The 24,375-nt window shown below is 35.6% G+C and overlaps 1 non-coding gene across 1 annotated transcript; it reads right to left on the reverse strand.

Moving 5' to 3' along the window:
* Window positions 1-19,430: 19,430 nt before the first annotated feature.
* TRNAL-AAG (transfer RNA leucine (anticodon AAG)) lies at window positions 19,431-19,511 on the reverse strand. The gene has a single exon. It is a non-coding gene; the product is annotated as a tRNA-Leu (tRNA).
* Between the last annotated feature and the right edge of the window lie 4,864 nt (window positions 19,512-24,375).

Consider the following 24,375-nt stretch of genomic DNA (forward strand, 5'->3'; position numbering starts at 1 on the left):
GGTACGGGTGTTGTTTATACAAGGGGAAGGTTTTAAGCACCCCTCATATCTGTGGTACTCCACAGGAACCTTTTTGAAAATTTGTGTGTGTGTGCGCTAAAAAAGGGTTTGTTTTATTTTTAAAATAAGCTCGGCAAAGCGTTAAGCTTTGGGCCTACATACCTCCTCGGTGCAATGGAGAAGTCAGAGCTAATGTAGTTCCGCTTAAAGGGAAAAAATGTTTAAAAACGAATAAACACTTTATTGTCGTTAGAGAGAAATACTCAGCCATTGATCTTGAGCATGGGAACAAACGAGTTCTTTGCATCGCAAATGAAAGAAGGGCTCCGACTCGGATAAAATCGACGAGTATGCCACTAGCTCTCTCACGCGGAAAAGATCTCATTATATCAATCAATTTCAAAATCGTGGGGTATAACCACTCGTTTCGACAATTAACGGTGTCTAAACTTTTGATGAAAAGCCACTAAGGGCGAAAGATATTTTTTGAGAAAAGGTTTTGAAAAGGTTGCAAACATAAGAATATTTTGAAAAAGGGAGAAGATTTTGAAAATTAAAGAAGGGGAGGAGATGAAGAGGCTATCCTATTGCGTAAAATAAAAGCTAAGGAAAAGAACGGTCTAACCGAAATAAGAAGCCAACACTTGACATTAAGAGTCAAGGTAGATTTCCCATCCTTTGGAATTATCAATACCAACACATTAACACTTGGGGGATCCAGATGAACTTATTGTCTTAGCACCACTTTTCATTAAGCACATTAAGATTCTGACGAAAATCGGGCAGAGTAACGGCTGTTTTCGGGTAAAATCCTTATCTCAATGCCTTGGAATTAACCATCAAGGGCTTTCAAGGAAATACCTGCACATACAAACAGACAACGATCCAATGCCAGACAGACAGAATAACAGCAGAGTAATAACAGAATAAGAGTCCAGAGGCACTAGGTCCATAAGTCCGAATCTCCAAAATGCTAGGGATAGTAACCAATAGTCCAAAGAGAGCCTTGTGTGTTTTTTAGATTTTGGTTGTTTATTAGTGTTTTAGCATAAAAGTAAAGTATGGTCCAAGTGGACAAAAGAAAAATAGCGGAAGCATAAACATATGTCCAAGTGGACAAAGAGAAAATAGCGGAATTATAAACGTCCAAATGGACAAAGAGAAAATGGCGGAATGTAAATATGATGAAATGATAAAATAAAGCGATAAAGCGAGAAATATAAAGAGCGGTATAATAAATTGCGGAAATTAAAGTTAGTTGTTAGATGTTAAAGATAACCATCTTGAAACTTGTCAAGTATGTTATCAAAGTTAGTAATGAAGATCGATGGTGAGTGAATGATGTACTCGGATTTAAGGTCAATGGAAACTTATCAGAAGCTTGATAAAATCATAGCGACTACACGATAAATTTCCATAAGTCATAAATCAACCGCATACAATTCTCTTCCATATTTGATCTTTTATCGAGTCGGTGTAACACCCTTCTAAACCCCGCGGAAATTAATAAAATAATTCAGAGTAAAACATGAAAACAAGGGTGCCACAATTCAATTTAAAACAATTATCATAAATCGATTGTCATGCTTCACTTAGGGACAAAATCATCAATTTAACAAAATCATGTTTCTACACAACGGAACATTAATCAACAGATAAGCATAACATCATCTATGCAATATCTCACAAAATTAATCCGATAACAACAAAAATAGAGTATCATCATAAACTCTAAACTAGCGTTCCCCCAGTGTTACAATATCAGAGCATGATACTAACGCTATACTTAAACAAATTGGCCTATGAGCTATCCTCACCAAAGCCAAAGCCGCTACTCGCCAATCTGAAAATGTCAACAGTAAGGGTGAGTCTCATTCAAATTAACAAATGTTATTGAATCATAAATAATAACACATCATAGTTACATCATTCACCCAATTGTTTCGTACACAGACATTCAGACAAGTTTCATCATCACAAAACAATCCACCAACACATCATCAATATTTATAACACTGGAATACCTCCAATCATGTTATAAAAGTCATGCATATGAATGCAACTGACACTATGCATGTGGTACCAACATCATCAAATGGGAATAACCCATGACCGATCCAACATCATCAAGATACGGCCCTGCCAACACAGATTCCACACAATGGGAATCATGCCCTTTACTGATCCAACACATCATCATGGATACAGCATCAACAATGAATATGAATGAATGCAACATATATAACATACTTATACCATCATCATCATCATCATCATCATCATCATCATCATCATCAATATCATCATCATCATCATCATCAAGTATGTTCATATATATTAGCATCATTCAATTATAGTTCAATCATCCTCATCATCATCATCATCAAAGAACATACATGTATTCACATCAATCATCATCATCAATAAGAAATAATATACATGTATCCACATCATTCTAAACAAAGAAATCATCATCATATAATTCTCAATAAATCATCACATCATAATGTTTTTCAAAACAACATCTTATACTGTCACATTTCATCATATATGTCAACAATACTTCATCCATCCGACAAACAAGATATTCACATCATACTCACATCATCACAAAACTATCTCATAAGATTCATCATACCAACAAACAAATCACCACATGAATCATGTTTTAAACATAGCTTGTATCGCTACATCTTATCATATATATCCACAACACATCATACATCAAAACAAGAAAATGTTGATAAAATAAATTCAAGATGCTTCTCATTTTATTATTATAACACAAAGAATATTTCATAAGCTTCATCCTACTCGAAACGGCACTTAAAACAGGCCAACGGTTCGAAAGTTATGCATCTTTAAACTTTTAAAAAATTACTAGCAGCACGCGGCGCCACACAATGTTCGCGACGCGCTGCCAGGAAACGACGCCTTCGCGGCGCAAACATATGCACGCGGCGCGAAACGAGAAAAGAACTACGCCTTCGCGGCGCCAACCTACCTTCGCGGCGCGAACTGGCAAAAATCAGAGATCTCAATCGCAATTGACAGTATACGAACCTGAATCCCAAATTCCTCAACCTCGACCAAATCGATTCAAGTTGATCAAACACCACAAAACAGCCACACAACATATATCATACACACATATAACATATATTATGCATCATCAAACAATCATACAACACCAAATTCATGGAATTCATCAAAATAGATAATTATCAACAAACATCCCCAAAATCCCAACTCTATCATACGACTCAATTTACATGAAATAATATATCTATATCAGTCCTATTATCCATAACCCGATAATAGATGTTAATCGGAAGAGTCCCCCCTTACCTTAGCCAAGAATCTGGACTTTTCCCCTTCTTCTTCATCAAACCCGTAAGCCCTTTTCCCTCAAATTCAGCAAGAATCTCCCATCTTCAAACTCGCTTATATCCCTCATAGAGAACCTCCCTGACACGAATTAATATATCAAATCGAAGGAAATTTCGTGTAGAATCTGAATCTTCGAGAATTACCTGATTTGGAGTTACGAGCCGAGAGTTATGACCCATTTTGTGAAGGCTGCACCATGAATACGAAAATGGCTTTTGTATATGAGTTCTTCTTCTCTCCCTCTTAGGTCTTTCTCCTCTCTTTTTCAATTTTCTCTTATTTTCTTGTTTTATCAAAACATAACATAATTTAGTAATGGGCTTCTTCACACTAACACCCCCACATTACTAACTCCACCAATGGCCCAACACTACATTTTATTATTTCTTCCCACATAATTCCAATAAAATGCTAATTCAAATTAATTAATTTAAAACTTAATTAAATTAATTAAATAATAAATTTTGGGATTTTACAACTCTCCCCCACTAAAAGAGTTTTCGTCCTCGAAAACATCCTTCAATCAAAGAGTTCCGGATAGGAGTCTTTCATCTGGCTCTCTAGTTTCCAAGTAACATTTCCATCAGTCAATCCTCAAAATCCATATGACATAACCAACAGGAAACACATCTCACACATTCAATCTCAGCTCTTACGTCGCATTTGACTACCCAAAGGTGTACTACTCGTTATACCTCTAAAAGGTTAATAACAATAGAACATTGAGGTACAACCCATTCAATACGCCCAATAACTGAATAATATAATTACGCAACCATGGTATGATCACATTGATCAACACTGCAGTAATGCATTCCATCTACCAAACATACCAACCTTGGACACACTCTTCCATCTGAGCGATAAAATAATACTTACACTTTTTACCAACTGCTTCCTTCAAGAAACTCAATACTCATATTCCTTTACCATTGAATTCCAATTATCTGACTCCTCTTAAGTCACACCATCAATTATCCAAAACTTTACATCCTGCTTTCACTACACTACTCTGATTATTCATTACAGTCATCTATACCAATTAGATTTTTGAGTTATACCCAACTCTGGTCCTCTTTACTCATTTGTTCAAGAATCATTCTTTACCATCCATGGTACTAGTCCACCACTCATCAATACTTACTCGCACTCAAAAACAAATTCCTGATTTACTTCGCCTATTAAACATTCCAACCATCGGAATGAGTGTACACAAGTAGTTATAATCACACTCATCAGCCTGGATATACCATTGCTTACATAATAGCTCAAACTGAATCTCACTCTTCTTTAAGAATTAAATCAACTTCGTCCTTCATAGAGTATAATTCTTCATTATATCTGGAATCCACAATATCACCTTAACAACGAAACAAAATTATTATAACATCATATAGTATCAACTCGTCATCTTAACTTGCCAAATACATACTCGTTAACTACGTACAACCACAATAACATGTTCGTCATCTCAAAAATTATTCAAAAGAGTTCTAATTCTTCGATACGACATCATTACCTCCACTAGATTTTAAATCCAACATATAAATCAATACATATTCTCTATGTAGGCTTCCGACATATTAATTCCTCATTGTCCAGGAATAGTACTTGCACACTACTCCACATCACACTTTCACTGCGCGACTCTGATTACCCGTCTTAAGTCATCATCCAATATATTGCACTCTTTCGTATTCACTTCTTCATAAGTTCACACAACATGGTGAGTGATTATTCTCACGGCTTAGTATTCATCACATCTTAAACCATTAAGGTAACAAAACAAGCTCATCTCATTTATATGATTTCCGTCTACTATCAACAAGAGATTAAGGGTGATCAAGTCCTCAATTTGTCAATAGATAGCCGACAACCATATGTAAGCATAAACCGTCGTTACTACATAATAGTGTCCTTTCCGAGTTTGCACTCAAACTCATTAACATCGTCATAGTTCAATAATTCACTTTGAGTCTTTACAACTCGCACACTTCCCTCTCATTGGATCTTATCGGTGAGACACCAACATCCAAACATTTTACACAATCCGCTTCATAGTCACTTAGCATCACACACTTGTTAAGTACTTCCAACTTCACAATCACTAATATACTTGTACATTACTATTCATCTCGTTCCAAATCAAAATCCTCATCTTAGCAAAAGACCCCGATAACATTCATAACTCGTAGTTTCATTCTAAATCTGATGACATCTTTCGCGTTCAAGTATCATTCCACTCGAAATCTCAACAAAGTCTTCCTCACATCAATAGGTGTTATAAATTTTCTACAATTCTTCTTTTATACCTATCGTTACTTTGGCATCACAATTACGACTTCAACTGTTCCCAAAGTTTATTCCACCCTTCCTACTAATTCACTCTTCACTAAAATCCATCGGCACTCAAATCATCTTTATTATCGAACATCTCATCAGCCTATTCATCAACAACATGTTCCACTCAATTGTGTTTCAAACAATCGCGGCAGTAGGTATTCCTATTCAACAAGTTCCACGCTTCCTTAACCGAATTCAAAATATCTCCTCATAGTATCACCTCTACTGTATTTATAACTCTCTCATAAGGTAGAACATAATCTCTCTTCTTCGTAGGTTCAACGGCACGTTAATCCGACACTCGGAACTCAAGATATGAATTTTCCAATTGTTGTCCGAAAATGCAACACTGACGCCATGCAGCGACACTTTAAATGATATTTCCAAAACTCCTCAAAGGGTACACTTAATTCCTAAAATTGCTTCTCAACAAACCTTTTAATTATTCCTTCAATCTGTTCAACTCTGACACTGACGTCTCGTTCAATACTAACCAACAAGTCTAGTTCTAAGAGCAAGCGTAACCGCAACTTCACGTCTTTCAAACATCTTCCTGTCACAATTAAATATGTTACAGCTGCTGCAACTATTTTTATAACAAATTTCATCTTGTTAGCTTTCTGACGCTTCAAACGGAACTCAAATCGGATGTCCAGAACTCCAGTTATGAATTTTCGAAGTTCTGCAGCTATTCAGCAATTTTCCTGCGTTTTGCTTACGAAAATCTCACTCCTAAACTCATTCTCTTCAACTCGATCACATTCCAAACAGCCTCTTATCATATCTCTTCACTTCCAAACATTCTTATAACTTGAGCAACACATTCCACCACCGAAGTTTGTTTTCTGAAACGTCACGACAACAATCCTCTTTGCAAACTTGCAACTGAACCTCTTCCGAGACGCAAAGCTACTCAACTGACAACTTCGCAGTACACCAGCAGAGCTGGTACATTGAAATTTTCTAATTTTCCTCTTCTACAAATAATCATCGATTACATCTATTCATTCTCCTTCAAGATGCTCCAACTTAGTTACCGGCCAAGTCTTAATTCCAAGTCACCTTCAATTCGGGAAACCACAACTCCAACAATGTTCGCACTGTTGCCAACAACAGCCTACTGAATCAATCGTCTTACAACTCAAACATAACCGAGAAGCGAATCTTCTCCCCCACTTGTTTCAAACCAACTTCCGCAACAAACAACCAAGTACCGACAGTGAGTCACTCATATGTCGTGTACCAAGGGATAATACGCCGACAGTATTCAACTGTCGTGCAACTCAACTGACTCGACAATTGGCCGGACGGACCGACCTGCTCTGATACCACTATTGTAACACCCTTCTAAACCCCGCGGAAATTAATAAAATAATTCAGAGTAAAACATGAAAACAAGGGTGCCACAATTCAATTTAAAACAATTATCATAAATCGATTGTCATGCTTCACTTAGGGACAAAATCATCAATTTAACAAAATCATGTTTCTACACAACGGAACATTAATCAACAGATAAGCATAACATCATCTATGCAATATCTCACAAAATTAATCCGATAACAACAAAAATAGAGTATCATCATAAACTCTAAACTAGCGTTCCCCCAGTGTTACAATATCAGAGCATGACACCGACGCTATACTTAAACAAATTAGCCTATGAGCTATCCTCACCAAAGCCAAAGTCGCTACTCGCCAATCTGAAAATGTCAACAGTAAGGGTGAGTCTCATTCAAATTAACAAATGTTATTGAATCATAAATAATAACACATCATAGTTACATCATTCACCCAATTGTTTCGTAAACAGACATTCAGACAAGTTTCATCATCACAAAACAATCCACCAACACATCATCAATATTTATAACACTGGAATACCTCCAATCATGTTATAAAAGTCATGCATATGAATGCAACTGACACTATGCATGTGGTACCAACATCATCAAATGGGAATAACCCATGACCGATCCAACATCATCAAGATACGGCCCTGCCAGCACAGATTCCACACAATGGGAATCATGCCCTTTACTGATCCAACACATCATCATGGATACAGCATCAACAATGAATATGAATGAATGCAACATATATAACATACTTATACCATCATCATCATCATCATCATCATCAATATCATCATCATCATCATCATCAAGTATGTTCATATATATTAGCATCATTCAATTATAGTTCAATCATCCTCATCATCATCATCATCATCATCAAAGAACATACATGTATTCACATCAATCATCATCATCAATAAGAAATAATATACATGTATCCACATCATTCTAAACAAAGCAATCATCATCATATAATTCTCAATAAATCATCACATCATAATGTTTTTCAAAACAACATCTTATACTGTCACATTTCATCATATATGTCAACAATACTTCATCCATCCGACAAACAAGATATTCACATCATACTCACATCATCACAAAACTATCTCATAAGATTCATCATACCAACAAACAAATCACCACATGAATCATGTTTTAAACATAGCTTGTATCGCTACATCTTATCATATATATCCACAACACATCATACATCAAAACAAGCAAATGTTGATAAAATAAATTCAAGATGCTGCTCATTTTATTATTATAACACAAAGAATATTTCATAAGCTTCATCCTACTCGAAACGGCACTTAAAACAGGCCAACGGTTCGAAAGTTATGCATCTTTAAACTTTTCAAAAATTACTAGCAGCACGCGGCGCCACACAATGTTCGCGACGCGCTGCCAGGAAACGACGCCTTCGCGGCGCAAACATATGCACGCGGCGCGTAACGAGAAAAGAACTACGCCTTCGCGGCGCCAACCTACCTTCGCGGCGCGAACTGGCAAAAATCAGAGATCTCAATCGCAATTGACAGTATACGAACCTGAATCCCAAATTCCTCAACCTCGACCAAATCGATTCAAGTTGATCAAACACCACAAAACAGCCACACAACATATATCATACACACATATAACATATATTATGCATCATCAAACAATCATACAACACCAAATTCATGGAATTCATCAAAATAGATAATTATCAACAAACATCCCCAAAATCCCAACTCTATCATACGACTCAATTGACATGAAATAATATATCTATATCAGTCCTATTATCCATAACCCGATAATAGATGTTAATCGGAAGAGTCCCCCCTTACCTTAGCCAAGAATCTGGACTTTTCCCCTTCTTCTTCATCAAACCCGTAAGCCCTTTTCCCTCAAATTCAGCAAGAATCTCCCATCTTCAAACTCGCTTATATCCCTCATCGAGAACCTCCCTGACACGAATTAATATATCAAATCGAAGGAAATTTCGTGTAGAATCTGAATCTTCGAGAATTACCTGATTTGGAGTTACGAGCCGAGAGTTATGACCCATTTTGTGAAGGCTGCACCATGAATACGAAAATGGCTTTTGTATATGAGTTCTTCTTCTCTCCCTCTTAGGTCTTTCTCCTCTCTTTTTCAATTTTCTCTTATTTTCTTGTTTTATCAAAACATAACATAATTTAGTAATGGGCTTCTTCACACTAACACCCCCACATTACTAACTCCACCAATGGCCCAACACTACATTTTATTATTTCTTCCCACATAATTCCAATAAAATGCTAATTCAAATTAATTAATTTAAAACTTAATTAAATTAATTAAATAATAAATTTTGGGATGTTACAGTCGGGACAAATGTAGGAGAACTCTCCATGTATCAAGATCATCAATCAAAAGAAATAAGAAGGAGAAGAAGAAATGATCTAGTCTTTATCAAGAATCCATAGAATTCTCAAGATATTAAGACTTTCATCGATCAAAAGAAAACAAGAAGAAAGAGATAAGAATGGAAACATAAATTGATCTAGTCTTTATCAAGAATCCATAGAATTCTCAAGATATTAAGGCTTTCATCGATCAAAAGAAAATAAGATGAAAATAAGAATGGAAACAAATTGATCTAGTCTTCATCAAGAATCCATAGAATTCTCAAGATGTCAAGACTTTCATCGATCAAAAGAAAGTAAGATGAAAAGATAAGAATGAAAACAAATTGATCTAGTCTTCATCAAGAATCCATAGAATCCTCAAGATGTCAAGACTTTCATCGATCAAAAGAAAAATAAGATGAAAATAAGAATGAAAACACAAAAGATAATCAACTCACACTATCATTAATATCATTCATCCATTTTGGTGGATTAGGTCATTTCAAACCTATCAACACCCTAGATCCAATGATATTAATGAAGTGTAGGAAGAAGGAAGCCAAAACAAGCACAAAAAAGGCAAAAAAACCACATTCTGCCTGCTGGAAATCGATTTCATGGAGGGGGAAATCGATTTCCATAGTGCAGTTTTCAAAAAAAACAAGTTACGTTTAGCAGGAAATCGATTTCAGCCTTAAGGAAATCGATTTCCTCAGTGTAAATTTCAACAAAAACAACATTTAAAGGCATGAAACTTGACTTGAACAAATATACAAACACCTTATGGTCACACATCAATTAGAGCACGAATTTTCCATCAAATCACCAACAAATAGCACCAATATAGCATCAAAGATGCATTGAACACAAACAACAAAGAATCACATTGTGATATACAAAAAGGATGAAGAAAATTACCAAATCTTGAACAAAACTTAGATCTACTTCAAGAATCACCAACACAAATCTTGATCTCTCAACAATTGAAGAAAAAAGAGTGAAATAGATGGTGGTTTAGCTCAAAGTTTGTGAGGTTCAAGGTGTGACTCACAAACTTTATGAAAGAACAAAGAGCTTTGGTGAATTTGGTAGGGATGAGGAGAGAAATTGCAAGGGGTTTTTTGGCTCTCAAAGCTTGAGAGATGAGAGAGTAGTGGGCTCTATTTATAGGATGAGAGCAAGAGTAGTGGTAGTTTGGTCTTTTTGCATTTGGTAATTAGCTTGTGTTTAATTGGTGATTAAAGTGGCATTTAAATGGTAAGAAATGGTAAAATGAGGTTTAAGTGGGTTTAATGAAGGGGTTAATTTTGATGAGGTGGAAAATTGGTAAAATGATCAAAAAATAATCAAAGAAAAAGGTGCCAAAATGATGTCAAGCTTCTTTCCTTATATTTTTTTGAATTTCGCCTTAAGGAAATCGATTTCCCCAGGAGTGAAATCGATTTCACTCTGTTCCAGAAGAGAATTTGGCGCAAAATACACTAGGGAAATCGATTTACCCAGGAGGGAAATCGATTTCATGCTGTCCAGAATGTGATTTTGTTGAAGATTGCTGCAGGGAAATCGATTTACCCAGTAAGGAAATCGATTTCATCAGTCAAAAATTTGAAAAATGCCTTGTTTATTGCATGTCTTGGCTTGGTACCTACAAAACAAAAGCCTACAAAGAAACAAAGCAATATTTTTGGTATTTGGGTTAGTATAAAACAAATTAAAGAAAATTAGGGGCTTGATAGTTCCCCTCAAAGACGAAGCAAACATAACACCGAAAAATGAAATCTCAAGATTGTGATCTTGATTAATGATTGAGATGCAAATGATGTATGATCTTAGGGTCAAAAATTGGGGTATGACACCTTCCTAGTCAACTTAGTTAACGGCAACGCTAGCTTTGAAAAACCTTCAATGAACTTTCTATAGTAACCCGCAAGACCAAGGAAACTACGGATTTCGGAAACTAACTTCGGAGCTTCCCATTGAGATACTGCTTCTACTTTCGTTGGGTCAACGGAAATACCATCTTTAGAAATTACATGCCCAAGAAAGCTTACTTCACTTAGCCAGAACTCACACTTTGACAGTTTCGCATAAAGTTTCTTTTCCTTCAGTAGTTCTAATACCACTCTTAGATGCTCTGCATGTTCTTCTTCACTCTTAGAATATATTAGAATATCATCGATAAATACCACCACAAACTGATCCAGGTAAGGATGGAAGATCCTATTCATATACTCCATGAAAACTCCCGGTGCATTAGTTACTCCAAATGGCATCACTGTATACTCGTAATGGCTATACCTTGTTCTAAATGCCGTTTTCTGAATATCGTCCGCCTTCACCCGAATCTGATGATATCCCGACCTCAAGTCAATTTTGCTGAACACACTCGCACCAACCAATTGATCCATCAAATCATCAATCCTCGGTAATGGATACCGATTCTTGATAGTGACTTTATTCAGCTGTCTATAATCCACACACAATCTCATAGAACCTTCTTTCTTCTTTACCAACAACACCGGCGCACCCCACGGCGACACACTAGGACGAATGAATTCTTTTTCCAGTAACTCTTCTAGCTGACTCTTCAACTCTGCTAGTTCAGATGCCGACATACGATACGGCGCCATCGACACCGGACTAGTTCCAGGAACTAACTCAATAGCAAATTCTACCTCCCTCTCTGGCGGTAACTCTCTTACATCTTTTGGAAAGACTTCTGGAAATTCACATACTAACGGTAAGTCACTACTCGCCACTTTCTTCTTCACTTCCATGGATGCAATCAACATAAACACGGCAGCCCCGTCCTTCATTGCTTCATCCACTTGTCTAGCAGTCATTGCTAAACTCTCAACACCGACATCTTCCGGAAAAATAACCGTCTTCGTTAAACAGTTGATATGAATCCGATTAAATTGCAACCAATTCATACCCAGGATGACATCAAGTTGTCCCAACGGAAGGCACACTAAGTCCATTCCGAACTCTCTACCAAAAATATCAATTGGACAGTTCAAACAGGCAAACGAAGTAGTCACTGAACCCGACGCAGGAGTGTCAATGATCATACTTCCATGAATATCAGATATTTCCAAGTTCAGACGTTTAGCACAATCCAACGAAATAAACGAGTGAGTTGCTCCAGTATCTATTATGCAATTAAAGGAGTGCCATGAATAAAACACGTACCTTTAATCAATCGATCCTCTGGAGTAGTCTCTGAACCTGATAAAGCAAAAACTTTACCCCCAGCTTGATTCTTCTTTGGCTTAGGACACTGTGGACTAATATGACCTTCTTCACCACAGTTATAGCAAGTCACAGTCCTTCCCTTGCAGTCAACAGCAATGTGGCCTGCTTTACCACACCTGTAGCACTTCTTCTCTTCGCTTTTGCACTCGTGAACACGATGTCCAGGTTCCCCACACTTAAAGCACTTAACAGGAGCACTAGAGTCTCCCCCACTAGGCTTCTTCCAACTCCCAGCTTTATAATTACCTCTACCATATGGTTTACCACGGTCAATAGGCTTCTTCCCTTTCTTGTCAACTAACTCGCGAGAGTGAGATGACTTCAGCTTGAGGTTATCCTCTTCATAGATCCTACTACAATCCACAAAATTTGTAAACCGACGAATCCTTTGGTACCTGATTCCCTGCTTAATTTCATCACGGAGACCATTCTCGAACTTAACACATTTCGAAAATTCGCTCGCTTCATCATTGTTATAGTGGACATAGTACTTGGCCAGCTCAACAAACTTTGAAGCATATTCTGGTACCGTCATGTTACCTTGTGTCAGCTCCAAAAACTCAACTTCTTTCCTGCCCCGAACATCCTCAGGAAAGTACCTCCTCAGGAATTCTCGCCTGAATACGGCCCAAGTGATCGCTACACCTGCAGATTCAAGTTCATCTCTACTAGCCATCCACCAATCATCAGCTTCTTCAGACAGCATGTGAGTCCCATACCTCACCTTCAGATTTTCAGCACAATCGATCACCCTGAAGATCCTTTCAATTTCCTTCAGCCACCTCTGAGCGCCTTCGGGATCGTGCGTGCCTTTGAACAACGGAGGATTGTTCCTCTGAAAACTGTTCAGCTGCCTGTCAGCGCCAGTACCAGCTCCATTGGCATTCCCTCCTGATACACCAGCAATCATGCCCAGAACCTCAGCAATCGCATCGTCATTTCTTCCTCCTCTTCCGACCATTGTTCTGCTAAATATCAGACAATATTCATTAGAACAAGAAGTATCGACAGTGTCAACTTTACACTAATCGTATACGAAGGATTAACCGACACTAAGACTCTGACTCAAACGACCGACTATGCTCTGATACCACTATTGTAACAACCTTCTAAACCCCGCGGAAAAATTAACATTAAAATCAGAGTAAAACATGAAGAAGGGTATTACAACTCCAACAAAATAACAAATATTCATGTCATGCCATAAAGGAACGATAAACCAAAAATTATTCAGGTAGCATGTTAACACAGCGGAATATTCTTAACAACTGAATAATCAAACATTTGGAGTCGAAGACTCATAATTCAACCATAAACCATAAACAAAACAGAAGTTTATTAGCCAATTCTAAAATAACGTTCCCGGTGTTACACGACCAGAGCATGACACAGACCCAACTGACTCTAACGAACTACTTGACGAGCTAATCCTCACCAAGTACACAAGCCACTCCTCAATCTGAAAAATAACAACAGTAAGGGTGAGTTTCATTCGCATTAACAAATGTTATAGGAATATAAACAATACAACTTCATTCATACATTATTCACCCAAATCAATTATATTCAGATAATATAGCAACATTCGTCAATTACAGTCATTCATACCAAAATACACACAAATTATAACATTGGACAACTTCCATTCATGTTACAATTATACACAACAACCTAATGCAATGCAACTAAATGCATGTGGTACCAAACATGGGATAACCCATCTCACCGATCCACCACCATAAAGATTCGGCTACTTCTCTCACCAATTCCACACAATGGGAATAAGCTACCCCTGTCCCACCACCATAAGGGATACATCCCACAATATGATTATAAAATGCATGCATCACATACCGCATGCTAATCATCAATACCAAACAACTGAACAATCATAATTATCAACCGGTGCAATAACAATATAAACCACCACAACCAATTAAATCAAGTGTTTTAAATTAAATTCGAGTCACAACTCAAAACACTATTTTATTGCGTAAATCGCTTAATTAGCTTCACCGTGCTCGAAACGGCACATCAAACGGACTAACAGTTAGAAAGTTATACATCGTTAAACTTTTAAAAAGTCCCAAACAGCAACAGCACGCGGCGCCAACTTGGTTCGCGGCGCGAACTGAGCGTTCCAAAAATCCTTGGCTTTCTGCCAAGTTATTCGCGGCGCAAACATCTACACGCGGCGCGAAGCGAGGAAAAAGTTACGCCTTCGCGGCGCCAACACAGGTACGCGGCGCGACCTGTGCGTATCACAACATCCTGACATTCTGTCCACCTGTTCGCGGCGCCAACCCTGTGCACGCGGCGCGAACCGGCGATTTCAGAAACCCCAACCTGCAGAAAACAGCATTCTATACATCCCAAATGCCCTCAAACTCATACCAGCACGAATTTCAGAAAATAAACCACACATACAACATAATTTGCACATTTACACATACTTCTAATCATGCTTAACATCATTATTCAACACCAATCATCATTCACAACCTAAATTGAACCAAGGTTCTATAAACCCCAAAAACCCCAAACCTGACATATAATCCAATTCGGAATCCTAACATACAAACTCTATTGAATCATTCATACAACCCATAATAGAGGTTAATGAGAAGAATCCCCCGTTACCTCGATGTCGAATTCTTGGATGCCCTTGCTCTTCACACTTGCTCTTCTCCCAATTTCACGTTCAATCTTCTCTTCTCCTTTTGGTTCTCTTTTCACAATATTTCCTCTTTTCTATTTTATAAAAAATATAACCTTGTTTTAGTAAAAAGGCTTTGCAACTGACACCCCCCCAATTGCTACTTGCGACACTGGCCCATTAGCCTCATCAATCCATATTTCTCAAATAATTCAATTAATTCTATTATTTAATAAAAAAATTAATTAACTTAAATAAAGAAATTTATGGGGTGTTACAGATCTCAATAATGTTGAAAGTGGGCAGCCAATTTCTTACTATCCAAGAGAACACGGAGTTCTCCTTTTGACCCCTTCTTCGTACCATTGTGGACTAGGACACATCACTCTCAATCTTCACACGAATTGAGCGAGTTATCCAGGGAATGGTCGAGATAAACAAACAACAAGCGCTCATCCCCATAAATGGGCAGCTAGGGAGTCCCTCACATGGGCGATGTGCCACCTCACCTATCCTGAGATAGTTCTGGTGCCTCTTATGGGAAGGGGTTTACACTTATATGCATACACCCTCCCTCAAGCAGGAGGTATTTGTAAAGGGCATACTGATTTAGTTCGTTTTTCTTACTTGGAGTTGTTCAGGCGAGACTCTCTATTGAGTCCCTTAGGTGAGAATTTAAATTGAGTCCTCAGAAGAGACTTTAAGTTGAGTCCCTCATGCGAAACTTTATGTTGAGCCCCTCAGGCGAGACTTTATGTTGAGTCTTTTAGGAGACTGTAAGTTGAATCCCTTAGGACATACTTTATGTTGAGACCCTCAGGAAAGACTTTAAGTTGAGTCTCTCAATCAATACTTTAAGTTCAATCTCTCAGGCGAGACTTTAAATTGTGTTCCTCGGGCGAGACTTTAAGTTAGGTGCCTCAAGCGTTACTTTAATTTGAGTCTCTTAGGAAATACTTTATATTGAGTCCCTTAGGCGATACTCTAAGTTTAGTCCCTCACGAGAGACTTTCAGTTGAGTCCCATAAGTAAGACTTTGAATTGGGTACCTCGGGCAAGACTTTTAAGTTGAATACCTCAAGCGAGACTTTATGTTAAGTACCTCCGGCGTAACTTTAAGTTGAATATATCAAGAGAGAATCTATGTTGAGTCCCTCGAGAGATACTTTAAGTTGAGTCCCTCAAGAGAGACTTTAAGTTGAGTCTCTCAGGCGAGACTCTAAGTTGAGTCCCTCATGCGAGACTTAATTTGTTGGTTTACGCTCCGCTGGGGATTTTCCAGTGGAAGTTTAGTATTTATATTGCCTCTATGGCGGAAAAGAGATTTTGAGAGAAACCCAATATTTATATTAGCCCTTAAGGGCGACAAGATTCTTCTAGTAGAAGTTCGACATTTTAGAGTGCCTTTTAAGGGCGACAAGGATCTTCATGTGGAAGTTTAACATTTAGATGGAATTTTAAGGGCGGAAAGGATCTTCTTGTAGAATTTCAAATTTTTTACTGTCTCTTAAGGGCGACAAGGATCTTCACGTGGAAGTCCAACATTTTGATTTCCTTTTAAGGGTGGCAAGGATCTTTCTATGAAAGTCCAACATTTATGTCTATTGAGGAATGAAATAATCCGTTGTTAATTATAATAAAGTTTTTCAAAGAGATTCCTACACTGGAAAGCCAACCGCCTTTCGCCTTTAAATACATAACTAAAAAACAGTCAACTATAGTAATCTTTGCGGTTAACAGAGTTCCATGTTCTGAAGATGAGTCGTTCATCCAGCTCTTCGAGCTTGTAGGCCCCATGAGGCAGATTTTGACCTATGCGGTATGGTCCTTCCCTATTGGGTTGTAGTTTCCCCTGCTGGGCGGGCATGACAACCTGTTTGAGCATAAGGTCACTAATAGATACTCAACAAGTGTACTAAATCTCGTTGCAAGTAATAAAAATTGTTCATATCCATAAAGGATTGTTTTATTTTAACAAAACAATTAACGTGTTATAATAATAATAATAAAATTGAGGGGTTTTCAAGGTTTGAGTTGATATAAAATATGTAAATAAAATTGCGGAAAATTTATTAAATTAAAGGTGATAAGGTTTGTTTTGAACCCCATGTATATCGCTGTTGATATCAACGTCTATTTATCCTAAGTTGATTTATCTGAAATTACTACTGTTTAACTCATCCATTATATCTAATCCCTTGGTGTATAACTTAATTTCTACAATAAAACACTTGGGCTAAAATGTTAGTGAGAGGGATTAGATATAAAATGTGACAATTAATTTAATAAAAACAGTTTGAGTTCGAAGTTAAATTAGACAATTTGAACGTTAAATTTTTAAGTTGTAACTTATAATTTCTTGTTCCTAATCCATTAATAAGTTGAACATTTAATCTAGATCAGAATCATAAAGTTAGGTTCAGCAATCCCTATAATTCTAGATTTGATATAAAATTAGCTCGTCAACACATACAAAGCAAAAAAATCATACCTCTCTAGAAACTTGTCTTTTAACACTGTTCATGTATGAATCATAACTCTTGGTAGACACTGCAATCAATCTTTCTCCCTTCCAGTTAACGAAAACCCAAAATGTCTTAGCTTGGTCTGACTTTCAGTTACCCCATTTGGCTTGCAAATTGAGCACATCTCGTAAAAACGAGTCAGATGCTACAATGAATCTCTAATGGCACTTTTGTCAAATTGTTTTTCTCTTAAACCTGCAAGAATAATATTTTTAATGTAAAAAGAACAGGGTTACCTGGTTGGAACCAGAGAGAAAATATGCCTTTCATTTGTCCTCCTGCAATAGTCACCCATAGTCCTTCTTGGTTATGTATAGGCTATAACTTCTTCCTTTTGTTCACTTTTGTGATTTGAAGAATTTGGAGAATGTTCCTCTTCTACTATTTCATGTGATTCTCGTGCTTCTCTAACTCCTTTCCGAAAACATCCCTATCCCAGATCCTTTATGAATAAGCAAATTGCTCCTTATCCTTCTACATAGTCTTAAAAAATATCGTATTCTTCCAATGGACTCCCTAGTGTAAACATGTCGTTACGACTTGAAAATTATTTTCAACAACCTTGGTGATAACTAGAGCAATATTAAGTGCTTGGTAAAATTTATACTCATCATGGGTATAAGACCTCATCAACTCATATGTAGTAGAAAAATGGAAAGAATTCAATATTGTGTATATCAAAGAAAGACAGATGATAGATACCAAAATATAGAGAAACTAACCTTTACACGAGTCATATCAGCCTGAAGGCTCTAGTAGTACTTCCATTTACACCTTATAATGGTGGTCCCTTGTTCATTGGAACTCTCTGGACTCCAAATCAATTTTGAATTAAGAGAAGTCATCAATCGTTCGATTATATTCGTTATTGGCTTGTCCATTAATCAATATCCATCCTTGAAGGACCAAGATGCCTCAATTTGCACAATGGTTTAAAATTTAACTTAAGTAATAGTAACAACCACGGAAATAATTATGTTCTCATAACATGACCATAACTGGGTTGGGAAATAAGGATCACACATATGCAATTTAACAATGAATCTTAATTAGAAGAAAACAAAATAAATGAGTCAAGGTAGAAAATAAAAAAGTTATTTGTAGCTAGTCTAGGAAATGAGGATCACACATATGCAAGTCAACAACGAATCTCAATATTCATCCTTGAAGGACCTAGATGCCTCAATATGCATTAGGACTTAAAATTTAACTTAAGTAGGAGTAACAACCATGAAAAGAATTAGGCCCTCATAACATGATCATAGCTAGTTTCGAAAATAAGGATCACACATAAGTCAACAATGAATCTTAATTACAAGACAGTCATAACATGATCATAGCTAGTTTCGGAAATAAGGATCACACATAAGTCAACAATGAATCTTAATTAGAAAAAAAACAAAATAAATGAGTCAAGGTAGAAAAAAAATTTATTTGTAGCTAGTGTAGGAAATTAGGATGACACGCACATATGCAAGTAAGTAAATGAGTTAAGGTAGAAAATAAAATAAAAAGAATTTGTTGAGAGTGGGATTTGAACCCACGCCCTTTCGGACCAGAACCTTAATCTGGCGCCTTAGACCAACTCGGCCATCTCAACTTTTATGATATGAATTTTCAATTATAGGTTATATATTCCATTAAATATTTGATGAAGCTTTTTTCATACTTTATACTTGTTTAATTGATTTATGTTTTATTTTGTTTTAATTAATTTAATATTCTCTATCCACACAAAATTACTTGGCCCACATTTAATCTTCAAGGAAAACATATTGATATTTTACTAACATCAAACTTTTAAAATACATTAATTTGTAACATTTACAACATGTTTTTAATATAGGTTCAACTTGCAATTTCTACACCAAGCTTTTAAAGTAGGTTCAACTTGAAATCATTACACCTTAAAAGTTAAAGAGAAATTTCATCTTAGTTTACAATTAGCTCACACTAAAAAAATAGTTACAAGAATTACACTTCATGCAGGAGCGCACTCTCAATAACAAAATATAATATTTGAAGCAAAGCATTAAAGAAGAAAAAATGATTGTTAGAGATAACTCGAGTCAAATTAACATGCTTAGAAACAATCTCAAGTTCCTTTTATATAGTCGATGTGACATAATTACCAATCAAACAATAATCATGATTTTGACCCCATAAAAGTTTCAATAATCAATTGTTGGGTGGCCATAATCGTTTATTTAAGTATTTTAGGAAACATTATACCTATAATACACCTTATTTTCAATTGTACATCATATGTAATCGATTGTTCAAATAAAATACAGAGCATAATTGATCATTTGAAGACACCATTATTTTAAAACAACCCTATCTTAACTCACCACATTCTTGGTCTCTTTATTAACTTTCTCAAGCTTTTTTTTTTTTTTTAAGTTTAGACATTTTTACACATATACTATTTTTTAAAATAGACTTTTACTCTAATTTTACTCTGAACATTTTCAATCCACCATTGCGATTCTTTACCCTTTGATCCAAAACTTCTCGATTCTTCCAATATCTATTTAGCTAATTTTCTAATCTCTTAGGTCATCTTATTTCTCATATCATTTGCACTTCCTTGTGTTTGTCTAAACCCTCATTCAAGATTTTGCGTTGGAAACTCCATTATTTTTCACCCTTCAAATGCCACCACTTGATCTTAAGAGTTCTCATATGACTTCTTCTCTATGCTCTCCTTTTGATTCTTAGATCCATAATTAATATTATATGTTAGTTAGTCAAGCCTCTCATGATATAACTGAAAAACATGTCAACCTATTTTTATATGTGATAAGATGTTCATATCTTTTTATAAACCAGGTATTAGATATTTTAGCATTTCTATGCATTGTCAGTCTCAAACCAGGAGAAAATAAGAAGGTTGTGTTAGATCATCGACAACCAATATAAAAATTTGTTGAATTTCTATGATATGGATCAACTGCACTTATAACATAATTGAGTATGCTACAATAATCAAGTTTGCAAACAAACTTAACACACAAGTAAAAGATTTCAATCAAAGAAACTTAGTGTTGGGAAAAGTTGAAGATATAAAAAACAAATATGAAATTAAGTCATTTGTTTAATGCAAATGCTTAACATAGTAGAGTTTCATTTTTTGTATCCAAATTTTCTTGGGTCCCGGTGTATTAGTAGTTTTAAGAAGTCTAAGGTTACCTTTAAACCTTCTTAACATATCAAAACAAAACAACTTTAAATGGCTAAATCTATTGCAGTGAGAATATTTATAAGTAGGGAAATTCCCTTTCTTCCTATTTAGTTCTTTACAATGTGTTCTACTGGACTTAAACTCTAATCTAGTTTTATTTAAGGATGGCCTTTGATTAAATAAAATCATGTCAAAGTTTTATTTCCCCTTAGTAAATTTACTTAGGGTTTGATTCAAATATTTTACTTCCTTTTTTATCAAGACACAAGTCTCACATGTTTCAGCTAGGACTATAATATTAGCCATTTTCGTTCTTAAGAATTTCATTACTATTTTCAGGAAATTAAATATAATCCTTAAGGTCTAAGTTCCTCTTTTTAATATCATCATTTTCCTCAATTAACTTAGCTCTTAGTTTAAATAACTGCTTCTACAATAACTTTTTTTTACCTCATGGTCATATTCTTCATGAGATACTTTCAAGCAAATTTCATCTTCTTTATTGAAAGAAGACTCTTTGAAGGTTCTACCTGAGGTTGACTCTTTGAAGTTCCTCTTATATGTTGAATCTCTATTATTTGTAGAGGCTTTATTCTTCTTTTTTCTCTCAAATATTCCACTAGAGAAGTTGTATCATTACATCCTCTTTTAGATGAAATTTCTTCATTTGACGTTGAATCCTCTGAGGATCTTTCAACTACTGAGACTGTTCTTTCGAAAGAGATTATTAGAGTTGATTTATCTTCACAGGAACTTGTTGATAAAGTTGTTAAAGATTCTTCTAGACTTGAGATCATGCATTAATTCTTTAGAAGTTGAATTAATTCATTTATCTACTCGATGATTTCCTCCTTTTAAATTTTTCCTGAAATTCATAAACACTCCCATCTCTTGATTAAAGAATTGGATCAGATTTATGATCCCAATTATCATTTCTTAGATATTTGTTAGTGACAAATGTTCTAACAGTATTTACAACATTTTATAATATTAAAGAATCGGAAGCATCTTCCTCGCCTCGTGTATTCATTCGCTCTTATTGGACACTTAGAAAAACTCCTTATATCATTTCAAGAGTGTCCCACATTTCCTTGTCAGGATTACAATTATGACATAAAATAATTGGTTTTCATCTAAGGATATAAATAAAAAGTTTATAGTTTTAAAATTAATTCCAAACTTTTTCTTTTTCTCTATAGTCCAAAGAATATCTGGTTTATTTACTACTTCTCTATTTATATGATGAGTAGGGATAAAGAGAACATTAGTAATAGTTTCCCATAATTCAAAATCAAGAATTTGAATGAAGATTCTAAATCTTGCTTTCCATAGTTCAAACATATCACCAATAAACGATGGTGGTGTGTTTAGGAAAATCCTCTTGTTAAAAACAATTTTAAAAGTCATCCACCTCCTGAGAGGATTAGTCTTTGAACAATAGTTAGACTATAATACCAATTGTTAAACATGAAACTTCATATAAAATAGGGGGCTGAATTTTGGAGGTTTGAAAAATAATAGTTTAAAACAAAATTATTTTGTGAATTAGAGTTTGAAAACATTTTAATAAAAAAACATTTGAATAAGTAGCAGAAATTAAAGATAAATAAAATATGCAGAAAATAAAAAAGTTAAGGGAAAGGAGATAACATCGAAGAGTTGTAGATGTTCGATCTTAATGAAGTGACCTACTTCTCTCTCTAAAAATTGATCTTGAGAATATCCAATAATACTTGAGAGCTTTTAGAAGGTTAAGTCCATGAACCCCTTTACACAAAGAAAATGAATTTTCAGGTTTACTTCCAACCAAACAACAAACAGTGGAACAAATTTGTTAATCTTCATGCCAAACAGCAAACATAGCTTCAAGCGGCTAGTCTCTAAGCCAAACAAATTTTTTGTATGGAATTATCTCGAACCAAGTTAGTGTTTAGGGATATTAAAGGAGTTAAGCTCAATCTGGATAATCATTGTTAGTGGTGGGAGATAAGGGATAATGGTGCTTATTTAGTGGGTTTGGCCTATAATTATCTCCAAGTGTTTAAGTTAGGCCACTATTTTCCCTTATCCAAATTGGACTGGTTGTTGTCATTTATTCAGGTAAGTTGGTCTCCCTTGAAAGTTATAGTCTTTTATCGGTAGGTTCTTTTGGATAAGTTTCCTTTTAGTCTGAACATGTGTAAGATATGTGTTGTATATGACCAGATTAATATGCATTATGGTTTGTGTGTTCTTGATCCCGAGCTGGCTTCCAACCTCTTTGGGTCTTGTGGGGTAGCCTTGGAGTTGTGGTATAGGATATTTAGATGGCAAGGTCTATTTGCAGTTCTTCCTAATAATCTAATGTAGCTTTGTGAGTTTATCTTATCACTAGTTGGGTCATATAAGCTGAGAGGTGGTCTTCTTACAGTTTGGCAAGCATTAATTTGGTCTATCTAAAAGTCTAGGAATTATTTAGTTTTTAGGTACTCCAATAAACGTGAAGTTCCTAGAAGATATGAGGATCATTTTGGTATTGAAATAATATATTGGAAGGTCTCTGACAACCTTTTGCCCTTTCTACAATTGGCGAGTGAATCCTATTATGTGCCTGAGCTGATAGTCGGTAGAGTGACTTTAACCTATTTTTGGATCCTTGTGCAGCCTTACTCTATTCTCAGGTTAAGTATGCTTCTGGTGATGGTGGTTCTCAGATGTTGAGTTATAGTCAATCTCTAATTGATGAAGAGTTGGATGTCTTTGTTCGGAGATGATTGTCTATTTTTTTATGTTTTTATTTTCCTAGTGTTTATTCGCTGGATGTTGGGAGGCTTTGTTTGGATTGTTTTTTAGGTTGATTTTAGGTGTTTGGCTGTGTTGACATAACTAGGAACTCCTTGAGCCTAGTTCTTTTTTGATCTGTATGGCTCTTATGTGTGTGTGTGTGTGTGTGTGTGTGTGTGTGTGTGTGTGTGTGTGTGTAGGAGAGTTTTTAAAATAAGAGATATGAGGATTAAATAGATATTTTTGATGAAGTCAACATAGTCAATAAATGTTCATCAAAACCATCTATTTAAGTCAATGGTTAGAATTTAATTCTCTTATCTAATATTTTAAAATCCTTCCAATTAACTTTATATATATATATATATATATATATATATATATATATATATATATATATATATATATATATATATATATATATATATATATATATGCCTTTAAAAACCTATCTAACGTAACAATTTTTAAATTATTTTGTTGGAGTGCCAAAATGTCATATTGTTAATATATACTT

Source organism: Vicia villosa, unplaced genomic scaffold (genome assembly GCF_029867415.1).
Source record: "Vicia villosa cultivar HV-30 ecotype Madison, WI unplaced genomic scaffold, Vvil1.0 ctg.001540F_1_1, whole genome shotgun sequence".
Lineage (NCBI taxonomy): Eukaryota > Viridiplantae > Streptophyta > Magnoliopsida > Fabales > Fabaceae > Vicia > Vicia villosa.